Source organism: Schistocerca americana, chromosome 2 (assembly GCF_021461395.2).
Source record: "Schistocerca americana isolate TAMUIC-IGC-003095 chromosome 2, iqSchAmer2.1, whole genome shotgun sequence".
Taxonomy (NCBI): domain Eukaryota; kingdom Metazoa; phylum Arthropoda; class Insecta; order Orthoptera; family Acrididae; genus Schistocerca; species Schistocerca americana.
In genome coordinates, this window is record NC_060120.1 from 537205500 (window position 1) to 537228506 (window position 23007).

Sequence of the window (23007 nt, forward strand, 5' to 3'; positions counted from 1 at the left end):
TCTCTGGTCAGTCCAGCAAGTACTGTCTATGAGCAGTCTCCACACCACCCAGCCCCATTTTAAATGGCCCCTGTTCTGTACCAACCTTCCAGAAGTATGGTCACTCTATGTGAGTGCTTGATGTCTGTCCCTGGGATTGTTGATTATGACACAAGATTTATGACACTATTCAGCAACCTAGGCAACAACGTGAATATAATCAGTGATCTATTCTTGGCAGCACCCACTCACAACAAGTACAATATGACCAAGGTCTTGCTGCTTGAGCGCCTCTCACACTCCATGAAACAGCAACTACAAATACTCATGCATGAAGAAACCATCGGTGGCAACCTACCGTCCTCACTTTGACTGTGCCTACAGATGCAGATTGATCCTATGCTGATGTCTGACTGCATGCTCTGGACACTCTGGCTATTGAAACTTCCCATACATGTGCAAACGGCAATGCCATTGCATGAGGATGCCCACCCCAATGCCAGACTTCGCCCCATGGACCGAATTCATGCCCTGTCACAGCACCATACTCTCATCAACAGCAACTCTGATGTCAGCAAGACCATTGCACCCCTTCGCTATGAGTTGCTATGAGTTGGTGGAGGATAACCAACTACCACTGAGCCACAACACCACTACTGGCTACCATCACTGCCTCCACTCCTTGCAGCTACGACACGTCCGAGTTGTGCCGAGTCTGGCTGATCCAGCCCTAGCCCCTTCCCACCGCCATGCCACGTGACCTTCACAGTGCCGACAGACAACAACTGCTGAACGATACAGTGAATACGCTCACCTCCCTGGCCTGCTTCCTGCCCCCCCCCCCCCCAACACTGTTTACAAACAACAAGAGCCACTTCAGAGAACAAGGCCACTCGGTGCCACCCCTTTGACAACCGAGCGATACTGTTAGTTCCATAGCAGATTCGGACAGGAGTCTAACTTCCAAGACAGCCAAGCAAGGCCTTTGAGCAGACTTGCTGTGTCATTATCATCTGCTTCCTGACCTTGCCCACAGTTTATTATCATGCCGTGATGATCAGCAGCCAATCATTGGAGTTATGAGCGAAGTTCTCCCCAGACATTCCTATCCACCTCCCGCCTCTTCATCACAAGGTGATAGACCACTGTATCTCCTCCTAAAGTGCTCAGCACTCTTCAGTGCATTTCGCTCTTTGATGTCCAACTATTCTTTGCTATGCACTGCAGATGACATCACGAGGTCAAAAAACATGGATTTTTGGCAGTGCACTGCTGATACTATAGCATCACTTCATGCTTCCAAATGCAACCTTGCTGTCCTACAACAGCCACACGTCTGCCTCTTCAGAGGACGCCAACATACTTCCAGAGCCTGTCTGCAAGGAATCTGAACAGGTTAGTGAAGGGCTGTACCCCACCACAGTGCGCGTTTCTGACAGTGTACCCCCGCCCACTGACCCTGCTCCACAATGCGACATCTTTCTTGCTACAGATATGCACCCTACTATCAGGCCACATGTAGTTTGTGCTGTTCCTGATGGTACTGTTCATCTTATAAACACTACACCTGGCCTACCTATCTGACATAGACCTGGACACCTCCCTCCACACAAACTTAGAGTGGCAAAGCCCGCCATGGACAAATTAATGGAGGCAGGCATTGTCTGCCCATTGGACAGACCCTGGGCATCCCCTGTAAAGCTCATTTTAAATAGAGCCAAATTGTGGCTCCTGTATAGCGACTATCAGTGGCTCTACAACCAAACTATTACAGACAGTTAGCCAGCCCCCAACATATAGGACTTCGCTCAAATGTTAGCCGGCGCAAAAGTAGTCAGCATTATTACTCTAAAACAGCATACCTCTGATTACCATGGCAGAAGAGAACATAACAAAGCCAGTGATCACTACACCTTTTGGAGTCTTTGAGTTTTTGTATATGCTTTACGGATTAATAACCGCTGCGCAAACGTGGCAATGTTTTATTGATAGTATTTTGTTCGTCTACCACTTTGTTATGCCTAAATAAACGACATCCTTATATTCTCAACATCAGCAGAAGAGCACGAGGCTCACTTATAACCAGCCCTTGACAGACTAGTTGCCTGTGGGGTTGTCATTATCGAAGAAAAATGTCAATTACAGCAAGCCTGTTTGACATTTGTCGGCCACCACATAGACGCCTCAGGCATCAATCCCAACACCAGAGAAGGCCGACCAGATGTGACTCTTGCCACCTCCATCTACATACCAAAAGCTATGCAGATTTTTAGGTGTCATACATTTTTACAGGAGACACATCCCACAAGCAGCTTAGGCTCTCCTTCCTCTGACCAAAGTCCTGTGCAGGAAGAATACTGTGGGAAACACCACCATGAGTGGACACATCCTGTGAAATCCACCTTTGGTAAAATCAAGGATGACTTACTGCGCATGACTAATCTGGTTCATCTGTCTACTGACGCCCACCTTACTATAACAGCGGACACAAATGACATTCCTATTGATGTTGTGTTACGACAGGAGGTAGCCGGTGTTCCCCAGCCTCCGTGGGTTTTCTCTCATAAACTTTCAGACACACTGTGTAAGTGTTCAACCTTCGACTGCATGCTACTCGCCATTTATGAGGCCTTCCACAAGTTTTGAGAAGAGACAGAGGGCAGACCTCTTACTGTTTACATGGATCACTGTTCCCTGGCTGATGCATTACACAGCCCATCTGAGGACCACTCTATCAGGCGTTTTCGATACTTCCATTTCATTTCACTGTTCATGGCTGATGTGCGGTACATCAAAGGTGCTGATAACATTGTCGCAGACTATTTGTCGTGCATTTCCACTTCCTTCACCAGGCTCAATTACGACTGGATCACCAAGGTGGAAGACATGGATCAAGACCTACAGAACCTCCTTCGTGACCCTGACACAGACCTCAAACTTGAGCAACAAACCTTCCCTAGCTTTGCCAAACCAATTTGGTGTGACGTGTCCTGTGACTGTATCCGACCACTCATCCCAAAATCTTTTCGTGAACAAATCTTCAATCACACTCACAATCTCTCTCAGTCTGGGGTACGGTCCTCTGTACATTTCATGACAGAATATTTCATGTGGCCTCACATGCAGAAAGACTGCACCACATGGCCCAGAGAATGCATCTCATTCCCACAGAGCGAAACAGACTGGCATGCTCAGCCCCTTCTTGGTAAATTCCCAATTGCCAAGGGGAGGTTCCAACATTTGTACGTGGACATAATAGAACCACTCCCAGTCTCGGATGGACAGCTTTCATTATATTACTGACTAATAAGTTACGTGATGGGTTGAGGCCACATCTGCTGCTGATATATCCACAGAGACTGTTGCCAAAGATTTCGTCAACAAGTGGATTGCAGTAACCCCTTGCAGTTTCCTAGAAAGTTATCAGGAACCATCTGTGCCATCTCTGAAATGTCTCTGTAACACACAGATTTTAGGTGATCTACCAATGCCATGTCCACCCTGCCATTTTTCACAATAATAAAAACTTGGTTTCCATGCTGAATAACATTAAGAGGCCCTGAATAACTGTAGGAAAACAGCAGCCTGATCGCATCATCTCTAATTCAGAGTGACATGTATTCAAGTCTTTATGGAGAAAATAGACCTTACACTGTGTCTTACAGGGATGTTTGGTACCAGACAATGCATGTGTGTCTATAGGTTACGCAAAAATTCTGCATAGTCTCTGATCTGTGAACTAGATGGAGTTCAGGCTGAGAAGAAAATGAAAAAATGCAGGGTACCTTTGACAGTGCACCATACACATGTTGTGCAGCAGAACAAGCTATGTCAACTTTTATAGCTGAGCCTAATTGCATTAAAACCAAAGGTACAGCAGAAGACAAAGATTATACATGCAAGCCAACACTGTCTTTAATGTATGATGTGTACATTCCACCATCTTGTTACTGGCAGGATGGCAGCTCATAGTGTGGATGTGCTTACACTCACACATTTGTGACAACTCTGTAAATAACTGGCACACAGATTCATGAACCTACCTGAGATTATTACCTGTAGGATGCCAAAACACAAGAACCAATTAGAAATAAAAATGCAAGCCATTGAAATCACTGAAATCTCATGAGCAGGCACTGCCTCCAACCATCTACTAAAATGATCTATCATGGTTACCAAGAAATGGTATCCATCAGATGGAGGGAGAGAGCCTACAATGTCCACAAGTAAACAGGAAAATCTCCCAGAAGGGAAGGTAAAATTACCAACAGGAACTGAGATATGCCTTTTAGTCTTGTGCTGGCAACATTGTAGGCATTACCCAACCCAGCACCAACAGTCATTCTGCATTCCCAGACAAACAACTTTATCTGCTAACAAATGTATCATTGCTCTAATTCTGGGTTGTGCTAAGGTGTGAAAGGAATCAAAAATAGGATGTCACAACTTCACAGGAATGAACAGACATGTCCTTTATCTTTATGTATCACACCAGGTACCTTGACTTGAACCATGCTGTGGTAGACATTCAATGCGTAACCTCAATGAGCCAGGGTCCATCAGGCAACAGAGAAGAAATGAATCTATATCTAGCTCTGCAGTCACATCCGTGCATTCAATAGTTTTAACTTACCTTTAATTGTGGGACAAGCAGTATGCCACCACATTCTCTTGTCCCAAAACATGTTGAACATCCATAGAAAATTGTGATGAATTCCACATGACACACCTAGCGTAGGGAATTAAGAGCTGTGACTCATTTGAAAATAGATGTCAGTGGTTTGTGACTGGTGAAAATAGAAAAAAATCTGACATTACAAACATTGCCAAAAATGTTTCACCACTAAATAAATGGCTAGAAGCTCTCAATTGATGGTGTTTCATATTGTCGTTGGTCCAACAAGCTCTTGGAAAAAAAAGCCAAAATGATATTGCAGTGCCTGTGTTATTCTGATTAAAATGCTAAGTTCCTTTGGACATGCATGTGTGTCCAAACAAACAGGCACTATGGTGACCACAGCCATTACAAAACAGATCAAATAAATTTTCAATTGCAAATAATGACTAGCATCAGCTGTAGAATGGAATGACGACAATGCAAATTTATGCCAGACCTGGACTCGAACCCGGATTTCCTGCTTATTGTGAGTGGCCGCCTTACCATTTGGCTAGCCACACACACCTCATGGCCAGACCCAAGCTCCTAAATTTCGTCAATCATTCATTTATGACCTGTACTCGTACATTCATTATGTATATTCCTGTCTAGGTCAGACGTTTTACTTGAAAGTCACTTGACGAAGATCAGCAGATAAATACAATATTGCAGAGCCTGTATTATTCTGATTATGATGCTAAGTTCCTTTGACATCCATGCATGTATGTGTTCCTTTGTACATGCATGTGTTCCTTTGTACATGCATACATGCATGTCCAAAGGAACTTTGCATCATAATCAGAATAACACGGGCACTGCAATACTGTATTTATCTGTCAATAGTGATTATCAAGTAAAACGTCCGATCTGTATGGGAAAATACATAAAGGATGTACGAGTACAGGTTGTAGACACATGCTGACCAAATATGGAAGTCTGAGTCTGGCTGTGAGTCATGCATGGATGGCCAAATGGTAAGGTGATCGCTCATGATATGCAGGAAATCTGGGTTTGAGTCCTGGCCTGGTACACATTTTCATTGTCATCATTCCATTCTACAGCCAATAATAATCCTTATTCACAATTGTGACTTCATTTGAGTGAAAAAAGTCAGTGGTTGCCAATCTCCAGATACAGACCACTACAAGACTTCTTCTGCCACAATTTGTCTAGCAACCACCAGTAGGTTGGTAGGAGCATTAGAATTGGATGTGCCAATAAAAAGCCTGAGCCAGTGCATTTCTTAAACCCTCATAAGCTCTTGTTGTCACTGGACTCCAAGGAATCTTCTTTTCACCTGACGTGTTTCTGCCCTTCATGGGGTTGTTGGAGGCTTTTGAATCTCTGCCAACAGCAAAAGTGCCTTCAGTAATAGTTCAGCACACTGAGGAAACACCAAAGCCCTTTTAAAGTATCAGGAAGGAGCATTTGCATTATATCAGACACTTCTGTAATAGTAGGTGATGTACCATTTTGTGAGACTGTCTCCAGAGGAGGGATCCTCCTGCTTTTTAAAAACACATTTGTGAATGTCAACCATTTTCCCATACCTTTCCAATCTCTGAAACACAGTACACACATGTTCCATATGTTTTCTTGTGCTGAAGGAAAAAAATGAAATGTCATCAACACAACAGAAAACAAATCGGACACCTCATGTATGAAACTTCAAATCTGGCCTGCATTTCCTAGCCCAAAAGACATCACATTGTGCTCAAATAGTCTGTTTGGCATTGTTATAGCAGTTTTTTTCTTGTCTTAAAGGATCCTTGGAATCTGTGCAATACCTTTTGCAAAACTGATCACAGTAAAGAAATGCACACCTGTCACATTACCATTAAAGTCTGTTGCATTTGGTACTGGGTACCTACCAGTCATTGTGTGAGACTTCATTTTTCTGTATGCAGTAAAACGTTCTCCATTTACTGTTACCCTTTTTAACCATTTCTAACGGAAATGACAAAGCATTGTGAGAACAAGATACAGCTCCTTCAGCAGTCATCTTGTCAGATTCTTGCTTTACCCACAGGCAAATGTCTGAAATGTCTGGGCTGACAAACCACAGGTTGTCCTGGAGTCGTCCTTATATGATGGAGAGTAGAGTGGGAATGTCTACCTTCATCCATCTCCATGTCAGTTAATGCTATAAATTCCTGTAGAAACAGCTGGCTGGGGATACTATGTGCTGCCTGCCAACCTTGGTGAAGGAGGTGGGGGGGGGGGGGGGGGGGGGGGGGAAGGTGATGAAGGGTGAGCAGGTAGGGGAGAGGGGCAACCAACTCACATCCAGCAAGCCTGCAGCATTGCACAAACATTGTAACTCCCACCACACCTGCTCCAACACAGTGTGAACATGTTATATCTGCAAAATCAAATCTTGACTTTGTAACAATATAATGAAAAGGATAGTTGCTACTCACCATATTGTGGAGCTGCTGATTCACAGAAATGCACGACAAAAAGGCTGTCTGAAAGTTAGTTTTCCGATAACATGGCCTTTGTCAAAAATAGGCTGGGGTAGGGAGGGGGAGGGGGGAATGATAGCAGTGTAGAGGTGGGTGCAGTAAAGTGCTGCTGGGAATGTGCAGGGTGAAGGTGAAGAAGGTGGGGCAGCTAGGTGTGATCTGAGGATCAGACGGAGTGCAGGGGAGAGAGGGGAGTTTTAGAGGGAACAGAGAGAAGCAAAACAACTGGGTGCCTTGGTGGAATAGAGGGCTGTTTAGTGCTGGAATAGGAACGGGGAAGGGGCTAGATGGATTTATCACCAGGAGAGTTCCCGCCTGTGCAAATCAGAAAAGCAGGTGTTGGTGGGGAGGATCCAGGTGACACAGGCTGTGAAGCAGACATTGAAATCAAGGAGTCTGTGCTGGGCAGTGGGCTCTGCAACAGGATGATCCAGTTGTTTCTTTGCCACAATTTGTCAGTGGTCATTCATGCAGACAGACAGACAGCCTGTTGGTTGTCATGCCCACATAGAATGCAGACCAGTGGTTGTAGCTTAGCTTGTAGATCACATGACTGGTTTCACCTGTGAATCCAGTCATGTGATCCACAAGCTAAGCTGCAAGCACTGCGCTGTATTCTATGTGGGCATGTGAAACAGCAAGCTGTCCATCCACGTGAAAGGCCACCGACAAACTGTGGACAAGAATCAACTGGACTACCCTGTTGCAGAGCTCATCACCCAGTACGATGTCCTTCATTTCAGTGACTGATTCACAGCCTGTGCCATCTGGAGCCCTCTCACCAACATCAGCTTTTCTGAACTGTGCAGTTGGGAACTCTCCCTGCAATGTATCCTACATTCCCATAACCCTCCTGGCATCGACCTTCATTAGTCATTATCCTTATCCTTCTAGCACCTTCCCTATTGCCATTGCAGCACTACACAGTCCACTATTCCACTGATGCACCCAGTCTTTTTACTTCTCTCTTTTTCCACTAACCCTCACCCTCTCTCCATTGCCTTCTGTCTAACCTCCTGACTGCACTTAGCTGCCCCACTCTTCATCTTGTCCCTGCACACTCCCAGCAGCAATTTACCATCTCCCATCCCTACCCTGCTACCCCTCCCCCTCCTCGTCCCAGCATCATCCTTAACCTCACCCAGTTGCCTCTCCCATAATGCACTGCTGCTCGCAGTCTGGTTCCAGCTACCAGAGGCTGTGGTATGTATGTACAAGTTGTATTTGTGGGAATGTGTGTATATGTTTGTGTGTGTGTGTGTGTGTGTGTGTTTGTATTTATATTGTCTGTTTTTGATGACGGCCTTGTTGGTGGAAAGCTAACTTTCTGACAGTCTTTTTGTTGTGTCTTTCTGTGACTCAGTATCTCCACTATATGGTGAGTAGCAAGTATTCTTTGCAGTATATTGCTACATTCCATCTTGTATTTTAAATTGTTTTATTTTGCCTGACAGCTTTCCTTCCATTCTAAACTAGTGCTGTTTTCTTCTGTTACGACACTGAAGAGCCAAGGAAACCGGTACACCTGCCTAATAGTAGGGCCCCCGTGAGCACGCAGAGGTGCCACAACACAACATGGCAAGGACTCAACTCTGAAGTAGTGCTGAAGGGAATTGGCACCATGAATCCAACAGGGCTGTCCATAAATCTGTAAGAGTATGAGGAAATGGAGATCTCTTCTGAATGGCACTTTGCAAAGCATCCCAGATAGGCTCAATAATGTTCATATCTGGCGAGTTTGGTGGCCAACGGAAGTGTTTAAACTCAGAAAGTGTTTCTGGAGCCACACTGTAGCAATTCTGGACATATAGGGTGTCACATTGTCCTGCTGGAATTGCTCAAGTCCATAGGATTGCAGAATGGACACAAATAGATGCAGGTGATCAGGTAGGATGCTTACGTATGCACCACCTGTCAAAGTCATATCTAGATGTATCAGTGGACCCATATCATTCCAACTGCACACATCCCACACCATTACAGAGCCTCCACCAGTCTGACAGTCTCCTGCCGACATGCAGGATCCATGGGTTCACAAGGTTGTCTTCATACCCGTGCAAATAAATACGCTCAATACAATTTGAAACAAGACTCGTCTGTCCAGCAACATGTTTCCAGTCATCAAAAGTCCAATGATGGTGTTGACGGACTCAGGCGAGGTGTAAAGCTTTGTATTGTGCAGTCATCAAGGATACATGATCCGAAAGACCATATCAATGATGTTTTGTTAAATGGTTCACACGCTGACTCTTATTGATGGCTCAGCATTGAAATCTGCAGCAATTTGCGGAAAGGTTGCACTTGTGTCATGTTGAACGATTCTCTTCAGTCATTATTGGTCCCGTTCTTGCAGGACTTTTTTCCAGCCACTGTGATGTTGGAGATTTGATGTTTTACCATACCGGTATTCTCGATATTTAGAGTACACTCACAAGATGGTTGTATGGGAAAATCCCCACTTTATCGCTTCCACAGAAATGCTGTGTCCCATTGCTCATGCGCCGATTATAGCATCAAGTTCAAATTCACTTAAATCTTGATAACCTGCCATTGCAGCAGCAGTAACTGATCTGACAACTGAGCCAGACACTTGTCTCATATAGGCATTGCCAACCACATTGCTGTACCCTGTCAGTTTACATATCTCTGTATTTGAATACACATGCCTATACCAGTTTCTTTGATGCTTCAGTGTATGTTCTAATGCGTTACTATACTCAGTGACCGTCCTTCTTTCTCTTCTTTCCTGTGTTTCTCTTGTCGCCCTACAAACTGCACTGCACATTTTACATACATCTCGGCCACGCACAACAGACAACTATAAGACCATGCTAATTGTTGGTGCAGCATCTCATGTCCCACATTACATCCGCCGATATCCTTAATCCTATGCCTTCGTGTTAATCACTCTCCCTGCATCACCCTCGTGTATTTTTGCATGTTATTATCCACATGTTTCCTGTGCCACACGAATTTGTATCTCATCCTGCCACCCCAATTTCAATTAGTTTCTACCTTTCACTATCAGCCTACTCCCTCACATTTAATCTTGTTTCCCCTTTTTTCATCAGTTTCATCCTTTTCGTAATTTTTCAAACATTTTTGAGTCTATTTTTGCGAGTTTTTCGGAATTAAATCCACTTTATTTATGTATTTTTATGCGTTTTTACCACCAGCATGGATCCTTGCTCCTTCCACCTGCATCCGTACAGAAACGTTTCCTTATCCTTAGTCAGAATCCAGTCCCATGTATTGTTCCTGCATTGTTGGTTGGTCATGGAATCCCCTCAAAGGGCCTTACCATTAAATTACCCATCTCTGGCTGCCACCCTTCCATCCACAACGACCTCCATCTGTTCAGGACCTGCCAATCCTTAGCCCTCACCAACATAGTCCTGCAAGACCATATCAATCAGGCCCAAACCTCCTCGTAATACGTTCTCATCTCTATTGATAAAATTCTCCTGCTGTGCAGTCCCCAATTCCCGGATCCCAAAACACACACTGAAACTCTTGCCCCCCAGGAACCAGAGCAACATGTGCAACGCCACCTCAAAAAACTCTCCAACCAGTTCACTTCCTACTCCTTCCGTAGACTATCACTATCCACCATCTCTACAACAACCTCCAAACATCCCCCACATCCCCTCATAGCTGACAAAATGTCTCACAGACCTACTACATATACTCCATCCTCCAAAACTCCCCCCCCACCACCACCACCACCGAACAGAATCCAGAACCTAAACAGACCCAAAACACAGTCATGAACGTTTCCTCCAAAGCCTTAGCCCCACAGAGGTATCAGTCCTTTTCAAAGGCCTCACCTTTCACCCCACCCCCAAATTTAGTCATGCAGGACTTCTCTCCTTCTCCTGGTCCCTAGAGCGGAAACACTTTTTCACCACCAACCATACCAATCAGACTCAACCACAGACCCATGTTGAACACTGCCTGACTCAGTTCACTCCTCCATCAGATAGTGATCCAAATCCACTGTCCCCAAATCACCCCCATTAACTTTCCAGAATTTCTTAACCTCGAACCTTGCCTCATCATCATTCCCCAAATCACTCAACATGAAAACTAACCCTACATCCAGAGAAAGATCCGAAATCCACTGCCTAAAAACTGATCATGACATTTTGATCCTGTCTGCTGACAAAGGCTACACCACTGTTGTTTTGAACCATAAGGATTACCTAGCAGAAGGACTTTGCAAGCTGTCAGATTCATCCATGTATAAACCCTGCCACAGTGACCCCATTCCAGAAATCTAGCAGGATCTCCAGTCTCTCCTCAAATCCTTAGGCCTGTCCAAGAACCTCTCCCCAGAGTCCATCTCTCTCCTCACCCCTGCTATCCCCCACACTCCTACCTTCTACATTCTTCCTAAAGTCCATAAACCCAACCACCAAGGATGCCCCATTGTGGCCAGGTACTGTAGCCCCACTGAGAGAATCTCTGCTCTTGTAGACCAACACCTTCAGCCAGTTACCTGCAACTTACTCTCCTACATAAAAGATACCAACCATTTCCTCCACTGACTCTCCATAGTTCCTGTTCCTTTAGCACACAGTGCCCGTCTTGTCATCATTGATGCCACTTCCGTGTATACTAACACCCATAATTCTTATTCCCTTACCGCTATTGAACACTACCTCTCCCAATGTCTGATGGATTGCAAACCAACCACCTCCTTCCTAGTCACCACAACCAACTACACCATCATCCACAATTACTTCCCCTTTGAAGGCATTACCTACAAGCAAATTCAGATTATGGCTATGGGCACCCTTATGGCACCATCTGATGCCAATCTATTCATGGGCCATCTAGAGGAATCCTTCATAAACACCCAAAATCTCATACTCCTCACATTGTTCAGTTTCATTGATGACATCTTCATGATGTGGATCGAGGGTGAGGACACCCAATCCACATTTCCACAGAACCTCAACACTTTTTCCCCCATTCACTTCACCTGGTCCTACTCAACCCATTAACCCACCTTCCTCGATGTTGACCTCAAACATTGCAGAACAGTGGTTGCAGCTCAGCTTGTAGATCATATGATTAGTTTCACAGGTGGCCCTGCCTTTGAGGGGATAGGTGATGTCTGTGACAGGACTGGAGTAGGTAGTGCCCACATCAAACCTCCCAACCACCAGCAATACCTCCACTTCTACAACTGCCACCCATTCCATACCACAAAGCCCTTTCATACAGCCTAGCCACTCATGGCCTTTGGGCCTATAGTGATGAGTAGTCCGTCTCGAAATATACGGAGGGTCTCACAGAGGCCTTTATGGATAGTAATTACACTCCCAGCCTTGTACAAAGTCAAATCTCCCATGCCTTAGCTTCCCAGTCACCCAACACTTCCCAAAACCCCACTGTCTGGCCACAGAGGAGCCTTACCCTCTTGACTCAGTGCCACCCAGGAGTGGAGAACTGAATTACATTCTCTGCCAAGGTTTCGACTACCTCTTGTCATGCCCTGAACTGATAAATGTCCTACCCACTACCCTTCCTACTCCTCCCACGGTGGTATTCCACTGTCTGCTGAATCTACACAATATCCTCATCCGTCCCTACACAACCACTCTTCCCAAACCCTTGCCTCATATCTCGTATCACTGTCATAGATCTAGATGCAGGACCTGTCCCATATACCTTCCCACCACTACCTACTCCAGTCCTCTCACAGACATCACCTATCCCCTCAAAGGCAGGGCTACCTGTGAAACTAATCATATGACCTACAAGCTGAGCTGCAACCACTGTTCTGCATTCTATGTGGGCATGACAACTAACAAGCTGTTTGTCCGCATAAATGGCCACTGACAAACTGTGGCCAAGAAACAACAAGACTACCCTACTGCGAAGCATGCTGCCCACTCTGACGTCCTTCATTTCAATGACTGCTTCACATCATGTGCCATCTGGATCCTTCCCACCAATACCAGATTTACTGAATTGCACAGGTGGGAACTCTCCCTGCAATATATTCTATGTTTCTATAACCCTCTTAACCTCAACCTTTGTTAGTCATTTTCGTTACCTATCTAGCCCCTTCCCTGCTCCCATTCTAGCACTACACAGCCCTCTGCTCCACCAAGCACCCAGTCTTTTCTACTAACCCCATCTCTCTCCCCCGCCCTGTGTCTAATCTCCTGATTTGATTGCACCTGGCTTGCCCCACTCTCTGCCTCGTCCCTGCACAGTCCCAGCAGCAGTTTACTGTCCCCCATCTCTGCCCTGCTATCCCTCAATCTCCCCCTCCCAGTGTCTTCCTTACACCCTCCCAGTTGATTCTCCCATAATGCACAGCTACTTGTAGTCTGGCTCCAGGTGCCAGAGCTTGTGGTCATGTGTGTGTGAGTTGCGTTTGCAGGAGTGAATGTCTATATCTGTGTGTGTATGTTGCCTATTTTTGGCAAATGCCTTGTTGGTGGAAAGCTAACTTTCTGACAATCTTTTTGTCATGCCTCTCTGTGACTCAACGTCTCTGTTATATAGTGAGTAGCAACTATCCTTCAAATTATAAGATTACATTCCATCCTGGATTTTCCATTGTTTTAGTCTTCTTTTTGCATTCAGAAATTTGTTGTTGCCTCTTTTTCTCCCCCCATTTCATTTTGCTTCATCAATTTGGCCTTAAATGTATTACTTTGAAATTTCATCTCTTAACTCCTTAAAGAAATGCATGCAGGAGAACTCAGTGCTTCACACATAATGCACTCGTGTTCTGATGGACATGGACCTGAGGGATGATGTACTGGTGCAGAAGGTGCAGTTTACCCATAAATCTTCACACTGTCTGTTGCAAGGGCATCACATACATCATGTCCTGATGCAGTAGAGAGTTGCAGAGTGATAACGCCTTTAATGAGATACTTATTAACTAAGGTGGGCATAATAGGAAAAGTCTTAAGAAATCAGCCCCTGTTATTGGTCTAATCACATCATTCACAATAAAGGTCTAGATCGGCAAGAAACCAACCTCAAATTCTGAAGCCAAAGTTTGTTTACCTCATATTTTGATAAGTGAATTGTTTGAAACTTCTTGGCAGATTAAAACTGTGTGCTGGATCGAGACTCGAATTTGGGACCTTTGCCTTTTTGGGCAAGTGCTCTACCAACTGAGCTACCCAAGCACGACTCAAGCCCCATCCTCACAGCTTCACTTCTGCCAGTACCTCGTCTCCTGAAGCTGTGAGGATGGGGTGTGAGTTATGCTTGGGTAGCTCAGATGGTAGCGCACTTGCCCATGAAAGGTAAAGATCCCAAACTCGAATCTCGGTCTGGCACACAGTTTTAATCTTCCAGGAAGTTTCATATCAGTGCACACTCCGCTGTAGAGTGAAAATCTCATTCAAGTGAATTGTTTGCTGCTTTGAGGATAGGCATATTGATATTCTGTTGTAATTTGCCATCTGATTATGAAGTTACAGTAATTTCATTCCCTGTGTTAATCAAGAATAATGAATTAGATTTCTTGTCTTTCACAAAAAGCCTCACAGAACCAGTAACAGCAGTCACTGCTACATTCAAACAGTATTGCAGGCACTGCCAACAATTTCGACAAGCATATTTCCCTACTGGCACTCGCCAATTGTGTTTGGGTAAGTGCAGGGCCTTCTGCAGTTCTTTGCCATTGGTCCATAGCGTCTGTGATACCACCGCCAACAGTTGTATCACTGTTCCCTCTTACATTCCTGATTAGTGGCCTTCTCTTCCTGTCTGTTTAGTCTAACATTCAATTGTGCGAGCTCATTGGCTAAGCTCTCCATAGTCAGTGTGGGCTGCCTGATGTGTTGATCTGTGCGCCCCATTGCATAAATGCATCAGTTGGAGCCTTCATACATAAACTCCTTTACAGCTGTACATTGACTATTGTCTGCACTTGCAATAGCCACTGCATCAGTTTTCCTAGCCAATTCATCAGTCGAAAGATCAATAAAAGCCCATAGAACTGCCCTCACATTTTGTGGTAGTCTCCACATGCGAAATATCTTTAAAGATATCTCTGCCAGAAGTTCAGCACCTGCCAGCTCGCACAGCGATTGAAAGACCTGAAAGGGTATTCATTGAAATAAATCTCACTGTCAATGATTTTCTGGAGATGCAATTCCAATGTTAACACAAACTCTTGTGGAATAGCCTCTTTAAGCAAAATATAGGACAACTGGTACAAAGTGTCATCCAATGGTTCAATCACATTTAAGTCCAACTGAGAAATGATAGAAGTAAATTGCTCTGAGTCTGACAGTAGGTCATGTAACCTAAACATGACCTCAACTTGAGTAAGCCATAGCTGTGCCCTTGTAGGCCAAAAAGGTTGCAACTTTATGTTGAAATTCCAGTTGGATTTGCCAAGGCAGAGGTGGCAGGGGCAGTAGCTGGCAGAGAAAACAACATTACTTGTTGTAGGCACTGTCAGAATTTCAGTCTTCATGGCAGAGTTTGAGGCAGTTTCCATTGTGTCACTCTGAAGATGTTGAAAAGTTATACACTGTTTAGAACCAGGGTCACTACTTTGGGGTACTTAGCATATCCACCATGAAACAAGAATCAACTGGTAACATTGCACTTTATTCACTAGATTGAAAAATATTCTTCAAGCACAAAAAGGAACATCATACATACAAGAAGCAAAAATTGGAAGAAAATGGAAAATGAAATAATCATTGGAAGGACAAATGCAGTATGTATAAAGTTGAAATAACATTCAGGGAAATTAAGGCCAAAGATGGAAATATTAAGTATACAATATTTATTTATTTACTATCTATCTTCATGCACATGAATGCATTTGGTGTCATCATTTTATTTACACACACATGTGGTGTTCTTGTGGTTTGATGCAGTTCTCCATGCTAGTCTATCCCATGGAAGCCTATTTGTCTCTGCATAATGGCCACAAACTACATTCGTTTAAAATGCCTACTTTATTCAAGCCTTGGTCTCCAACTACATGTTTTACCCCCAACTCTTTCTTCTATTAACAAACTGGCAAATCCTTGATGCCTTAAGATGTGTCATCTCACTTAATCCTCTCTTTTGGTCAAGATGTGCATTAATTTCTTCTTTCCTCAATTTGATATAGTACATCTTCAGTTGTAATCTGGTCTATCCATCTAATCCTCAATATTCCTCTATAGTACCACACTTCAAAAGCTTCTGTTCTCTTCTCCTTTCAGTTGCTGTTACTGTCTTATTCAAGCAAAAATCTATAAAGTTTTATTATTCACTGAGCAATTTCCTGATTTCTGACAGCAACAGGATAATTAGTTTATCCATAATCAATTTATTTAAGAGAACATTCATGTTTTTTATCTCCAAAGGATATGCAGAGTTGGGATTTTCAATGAGCAAAGAGCTAATTATTTGTGATGTAATGTACCTCGTTTGAAAACTTTTACTTTCCTCTTTGTCGTAAACATCTTCATTTTCCAAGAAATTCCTATTTTAAAAATTATAAAATCAAATTCTCATGTTCTAGAACTTTTGAATCTGTATTAATGGCTATTTCCAAAATTCAGTTCTGTGGTTTTGTAGCTCTGATTTTTTTTCTATTTCTAACATGCTCAGTTTCACTAGGAAAGTTGTCTACTATTCAATCACAAAAACTTCATTTTTTGCCAGTTTTGGTGGGCTCCAGAAATCCCCACAGAAACAGAAATTATTTACATCAAGCATTATCTATAATTTTGTTTGTTTCCCATCATCCAACCCATAGTTAGACATATGCATTCTTTTTTTCATTTTGATTTCATGTCCACTGCTTTTGTTCTGCTTTAGGATAATATTACAAGTATAACAGATTTTGAGTTTTATTACTATACTTGCCTATAAATAGTTGTGCTGGTCAATGCTTCAGTCAGTATAGCAAGGGTGCCAATACCCAAGGGCAAGATGTGCCACAGCCCCCACCCCCCTAGCTTCCAGGGAAAGGAAAATATATAAAGTAGTCAGGTGTTTTTCTTTCAAGAACGTGATTTAAAAGCCAGTATTACATAGGTTTTAACAGGGTCAGCCCTGAACTATTCTATGGCTACTTAGAAATCACCATTCATCTTCCAAAATATTAACTCTTAGCTTGTGGCTGACATAGTATTATGGTACATGCAGAAAATGAAAATTTGCGGCGGATGTATTATTAAATTGCTCCAGCTACAATGGTTTTTTGTGGTGTCGAATGTACTTTTATGGTTCCCAGAATCATCTATGTGCTCTGCAGACTTTGTAGATGACAGTTGCAGTATCACTTGAACAATTCATCATTTCTGAAACCTTAATTGCCTCTCACTTCATAGGCATTAGATGACATTTAAGGCCTCTCTGTTTCATGCATTTTTTGAGCTTTTACATTTATTTCGTGTTCAAATAGTACAGTAAAGAGGAGAAATGTTTGGAAAAAATTATTTACAAAGCCTTTGGTGAGTTTACAGATGATGAAATTGGAGTAACTAAGATTACATGTCATCCAAAGATAATAATGATTCTATACTTTTTTGAAGAGCACTTGCTTCATATGTTTATTATATTATTTTCACTTAGCTGTTATGGAAGATACACATCAGCGTGTGAATGAGAGCATAAGAGTCTTGTCAATGTAGTGTTCATGTTTCAATTTGCAACACAGTATAGGCCCACTGCACTACAAATGTAAAATTTTGCTTTTCTCTTTTGTTTTGTGTGTTTCTTTATATGCAAATTGGCTGTAAACGAAATAGGAATGGAAAGGTCATGTGATTTCTTATATATTTGAATACTAGAATTATTTATAAATTTTTTTCTGTAATGTTTACTGTTAAATTGAAATTTTTTCTGCATGTACAAGATTTAACACTAGCAATACCAAAACATGTCTAATAAACCTAAAAGTGTTTTGAAATTACAAATACATATTTGTACACATGAATTATAGCTTTAAAAAATCCAGATATTTTAGCTAGTCCACAGGCAATGGCAGCTACCAATGAGACCAGCACCATGAATGTTAAAAATGCTCCATACATCCAGGTCTTGGCCCCATCCTACAAACTATCATATGGGCAGTCTTGCAGTCCTGGGCTAGTTATGAAAAAGTACACATGTTACGAGTCTGTAGACTGCATTCATTTGGGCATAAAATTTGTGTCACTACTACATTCTGCAGTAGTCTTTCACAGTATTAATATCTCTATGTAGCTGTTAGTGAGTTGCTAGCTTAGATAAACTGAGTTAAAAACACGTAATCAGTACCAAGCTAAAACATTTAACAGTCAGTCTGCTGGTATCAAGCACTATGCTCATCTCATGCATTTATGATGGAATGGGTGTGGAGAAGTATTTGTATGCACCATATATGAGTAACTATGATCTACTCTGTCAGCAATGAAGTGTGAGATTACATGTTGATAAGTTTGGCTTACTGATCTGGTTTAAATACCAAGACACCTGGCAATTAGAAAGCTGGTCATCATACAATCAAAACTGTATTTCAATAAATGCAAAAGTATTGATAACTATGTGCTGCAGTGTGGTGTTCATTCTTTAGCAAATGTAGGTCGAGCCATTTTATGATGGGAGCAGGATTCAAGAATATATTTGTGATGTTTGTTAATGATTCAAGTATATTGATAAAAGGACCAAAAGCACCCATACTAGGCACAGCTTGGAGAATAACAAACAAACTTATAACTGATACAGAGCCAAGAGCTTAACTCTTAATCTAACGATTTTATGAAATGCTAAACAAATAAAAGTAATTTGTGAAAAGGACAGTTGCTACTCACCATATAGTAGTGATGCTAAGTCACAGATAGGGACAACAAATAGACTTTTGGAAAGTGAGCTTTTGGTCAACAAGGCTACAAGGCATTACCTACAAACAAATCCAGGGTACGCTTGTGGGCACCAGCATGGTACCATCCTATGCCAATCTATTCATAGGCCATCTACAGGAATCCTTCCTAAATACCCAGAATCCCAAATGCCTCACCTCAGATTCGTTGATGACATCTTCATGATCTGGATTGAGGGTGAGGACACGCTATCCACATTCCCACAGAACCTCAACACCTTCTCCCCCATTCACTTCACCCTGGTCCTACTCAACCTGACAAGCTACATTCCTTTATGTTGACCTCCACCTCACCCTGGTCCTAATCAACCTGACAAGCCACATTCCTTGATGTTGACCTCCACCTCAAAGATGGCTACAATATTACCTCAGTCCATATCAAACCTCCCAGCCACCAGCAGTACCTTCACTTTTACAACTGCCACCCATTCAATACCACAAATCCCTTTCATAAGCCTAGCCACTCATGGCCTTCATATCTGTAGTGATGAGCAGTCCCCCTCAGAGTATACCAAGGGTGTTACTGACATCTTCACAGACCCTAACCACCCTCCCAATCTTGTACAAAAACGGATCTCCCATGCCTTATCTTTCCAGTCACCCACTGCCTTACAAATTCCCACCTTCTAGCCACAGAGGAGTATTCCCCTCATAACTCATTACCTCCCAGGACTGGATCAACTGAATTACATTCTCCACCAGGGTTTCAGCCACCTGTTGTCACACTCTAAAATGAGAAATGTGCTACTATCCTTCCCACTCCTCCCACAGTGGTATCCTGCCATCCACCAAACCTGCTCAATATCCTAATTCATCTCTACACAACACCTGCTCCCAACCCCTTGCTTATGTCTCACATCCCTATAATAGCCCTAGATGTAAGACATACATCCTCCCACCACCACCGGGTACAAACCTCACCTATCCCATCAAAGGCAGGGCTTCTTGTGCAAATGCTCATGTCACCTACAAGCTGCAACCACTGTACTGCTTTCTACATGGTCATGACAACCAACAAGCTGTCTGTCCACATGAATGGCCAAGAAACAGTTGGACCACCCTGTTGCTGAGCGCACCACCCAACATGATGTTCTTAATTTCAATGACTGCTTCACAGCCTATGCCATCTAGATTCTTCCCAGCAGTACCAGCTTTTTTGAATTGTGGAGTTGGGACTCTCCCTGTTCTCATTTCTACACTCTATTCCACTAACAAACCCTCAGTCTTTTTACCTCTCTCCTTTTCTGCTACCCCCCCCCCCCCTCCCCACCTCCTTTCTGTGCCCTCCATCTAACCTCCCGACTGCACCAGCTGCTCTACCCTCTCCCCGCCTCATCCCTGTACGCTCCCACAAGCAGCACTTTACCATCCCCCACCTACTGTGCTATCCCTCCCCCTCTCTGCTCCAGCCTCCTCCTTATCCTCATCACCCAATTGCTTCTCCCATCATGCGCTGCTGCTTGCAGTCTGACTTCACCTGCCAGAGTCTATACTCATGCGTGTGTGAGTTGCATTTGTGTGAGTGTGTGTGTGTGTGTGTGTGTGTGTGTGTGTGTGTGTGTGTGTGTGTATTTTGTCTATTTTCAAAAAAGGCCTTGTTGGCTGAAAGCTCATTTGCTGGTTGTCTCTTTGATGTATCTATCTGTGACTCAGCATCTCTGCTGTATGGTGAGTGACAACTGTCCTTTTCATAAAGCTGTTACATTTCATCCTGAATTTTCCATTGTTTGATTTTAAAAGTGCTTTGTGTAAGACTCCTAAGCATCTAGATGGCTCCAGCAACATAAAAGACTCACTTATGCCTAGTTATGCCTGATTATGAAAATGGTTTGGCTAGCATGTTTTTACGCAATACTGCCCTATGGGTAATCTTATGGAAATGCATTTGTTGTCAAAAAATGATGTAGGCTGTATATCAATGTAATGTGAATATTATGTAATTTTGATAAGTGAACATCTTGCAGAAGCCTGTTCACTTCATTGAAATTCTTACACTTACATGTGAATACACATACCACCTAATGTTTTATGTGGTTTTTCAACTCCTGTGTCAAAACCTTTTCCTTATCATGATTAAGTAATTTTAGCAACCTTTGAACTTTGAAATTCAGCTGAAGTTCTAAACTTGTGTATAGTGATCAAGAGCAGCATCTAGCTAAAAGACTGTTGATATTTGCTTGTCAGCTATTGCAACAACAGAAATACCTGTAAAGAAATAATATTAAAAAGTTGAAGACAGGCATCCACTCACATGCAGATGAATGATTTTTGGTCCATAGACACAGTTAAAAGATCAGAAAAAGTCCTTCATTTTTGAGCTTCATTATTCTAACTCTCAACAGCAGCTCCATCTCCTCACCACCGTGAGGTGCCTGGCAGATAGTCCATCTCATCGTACCAGTTATTAGGGTTTCTTCCCATTCCATTCATGTATGGAACATATGAAGAATGGTTGTTTGAATGTCTCTATGTGTGTAGCAATTATTCCAATCTTATCCTCATGATCCCTATGTGAATGGTACATAGAGGACTGTAGTATATTCCTAGGCTCATCATTTAAACCCAGTTCTTGAAACTTTGTTAATAGACTTTCTCAGGATAGTTTATGTCTATCTTCAAGAGGCTGCCAATTCAGTTCCTTCAGCATCACTGTGACATTCTCCAATGGGTCAAACAAACTAGTGACCATTCATGTTACTCTTCACTGTATACGTTCAATATCCCCTGTTAGTCCTGTTTGGTACAGCTTCCACACAGCTGAGCAATATTCTAGAATGAGTCACACAAGTGTTTTCTAAACAATCCCCTTCATAGACTGCTTGCACTTCCCCAGTATTCTGCCAATAAACTGAAGTCTACCACCTACTTTACCCACAACTGAGCCTATGCGATCATACCACTTCATATCTCTACAAAGTGTTACAGTCAGGTATTTGTTTGAGTTGGTTGGTTCCAACAATGACTCATTGATATTAGAGCCATAGAAAATTGTGTTTTATATTTTGTGAAGTGCGCAATTTTACAATTCTGAACATTTAAAGGAAGTTGCCAATCTTTGCATCACTTTGAAATGTTATCAAGATCTGGCTGAATATTTATGCAGCTTCTTTCAGATAGCGCTTCATTACAGATAACTGCATCATCTGCAGAAAGTCTGAGGTTACTATTAATATTGTCTGCAAGGTCAATAATATACAACATGAAGAGCAAGGGTCCCAACACACTTCCCTGGGGCACATCCAAAGCTACTTTCTACATCTGATGATCCAAGATAACATGCTGCATCCTCTGTACCAAAAAGTCCTCTACCTAGTCATAAATTTCACTTGATATTCCATATGATCATACTTCTGACATTACGTGTAGGTGTGGTACTGACTCAAATGATTTTTGTAAATCAAGAAATACTCCATCTATCTGACCCCTTGATCCAAAGCTTTCAGTATGTCATGTGAGAAAAGTACAAGTTGGCTTTCACATGATCGATGTTCTTGGAATCCTTGCTGGTTGGTACTGAGAAGGTCATTCTGCTTGAGATACTTCATTAAGTTTGAGCTCAGAATACATTCTAAGGTGCTACAACAAATCAGTGTCAGGGATATTGGAGAGTATTTTTGTGGATGATGTCTACTACCCTTCTCATAGACAGGTGTGACCTGTACTTTTTTCCAAGAATTGGACACTGCTTCCTGTTCAAGGGATCTGTGATAGATTTTAGTTAGAAGAGGGGTTAACACAGCTGCAAATTCAGTATAGAGTCTGACAGGGTTTCCATCAGGCCTTGAAACTTTGTTCAGTTTTAATGTTTACAGCTGTTCCTCAACAACACTGGCACTAATACTTATTTCATTCATCTTTTCTGTGGTACAAGGATTAAACTGAGACAATTATCCAGGGTTTTTATTTGTAAATGAACATTTGAAAATTGAGTTATGCATTTCAGCTTTTGCTTTGCTACCCTCAATTTCAGTTCCTGTCTCATTTGCTAAGGACTGGACACTAACTTTGGTGCCACTAACAGCCTTTACATAAGTCTAGAATTTCTTTCTGTT